At 23.1% G+C, this 1,361-nt stretch overlaps 1 long non-coding RNA gene across 1 annotated transcript; it reads left to right on the top strand.

Annotated features, from left to right (window-relative positions):
* The first annotated feature begins 7 nt into the window (after window positions 1-7).
* Window positions 8-1,327, top strand: LOC126909942 (uncharacterized). The gene is made up of 4 exons (XR_007705146.1): window positions 8-73; window positions 214-280; window positions 933-1,049; window positions 1,258-1,327. It is a non-coding gene; the product is annotated as an uncharacterized LOC126909942 (long non-coding RNA).
* The last annotated feature ends 34 nt before the right edge of the window (window positions 1,328-1,361 follow it).

A 1,361-nucleotide genomic window follows, 5' to 3' on the forward strand; every position in this document is an offset into this window, starting at 1 on the left:
TATTCCTTTTTAAATTTCAACTTTTAAACTATGCTTTGCTCACAAAAAATATTTAAATAAACTTGCATTCATGGTAAAATGGTTTTTTGCAAAATTCAGAATTATGCTTAAAATATTTCATTCATATTTACCCTATTCTTTTAAAATTACTCTGCATTTTGTGTTTAATTTTTATAAAGTTAGATGTTTTAATTATTTGTATTTATTTTTCAGACGAAATAATGAAGTATCTAGTGAAGAAAATGAATCTAGTGAAAGTCAATCTGATGTTGACGATATTGTAAGTTTTAATTCTGTGGATGATCTTTTTTTTTNGTCAATCTGATGTTGACGATATTGTAAGTTTTAATTCTGTGGATGATCTTTTTTTTTTACAATTCATTTCTTTAAATGAATACAAAAATTATATATTTATTTTTAATTTTTACTTATGATACGACCCTATTTGGGTACATATCTCATATGCCTGTTAACAGTAACCCAACATTTTAATTAGTACATATCACATTAGAAAAATCTAATTAAAGTATAATGGATTCAAATAATAATAAAATAATATAAAATAATAATCTATGGATTCAAGATAAGTTGAGAATGTCCATCAGGGAGATGACAATGTGCTATAAACATCATGAGAATTATAATTTTTTAAATCACATTAAATAATATTAATAAGTTCAAATAATATTAATTAGATGTTAAACATTCATATGGTAGGTCTCAACTGCTTGTTGCACTACATTTTCACAAACAGTTTTCTGTAAGAATGTGTATATTAACATTGTCAGCGGGTCCCTGTATATCTATCTGTAATAAGCATGAATGCTGACCAAGCTGTTAAATGTTATTGACTGAACCAAGATTTGTGCACAAAATGTGACCGTATCAGTTATTTAAATCCAATTTTTTAATTATTAGTTGATTTATTTTAGCTGAAAAGTGAAAAAGCATCAATAAAGCGTTTTCTAAATGCTAAATTTGATAAATTTAATGAAATAATTAATCAAGCATCAAAAAAAGTTAAAAAATTGAAAAAAACAGTTCTAAAAGTAAATATATTTTAAGTAAAAATAACTTAACCACTGGTTAATACATATTCTATTATTTTCACACAATAATAATTTTTTTTATTAACATTTACTATAATTAAAAAAATGTATATATAGATTTTATCAGTTTTTAAATTAGTTCTAAAATCATGTTTTATTAACCTTTTTTTTTTGTATTAAATCATATTAAAAAATTTTTTTTCCGCAGCATAAACTCGCTAATAATGAATTAACAAGAAAGAATTTAGATTACGAAAATACTTTAAAAATACAACGAGGTGATTATAAGTATATACAGGTGTTCAGTAAGTC

The sequence above is a fragment of the Daktulosphaira vitifoliae genome, unplaced genomic scaffold, assembly GCF_025091365.1.
Source record: "Daktulosphaira vitifoliae isolate Bord-2020 unplaced genomic scaffold, ASM2509136v1 Scaffold_2430, whole genome shotgun sequence".
Taxonomy (NCBI): domain Eukaryota; kingdom Metazoa; phylum Arthropoda; class Insecta; order Hemiptera; family Phylloxeridae; genus Daktulosphaira; species Daktulosphaira vitifoliae.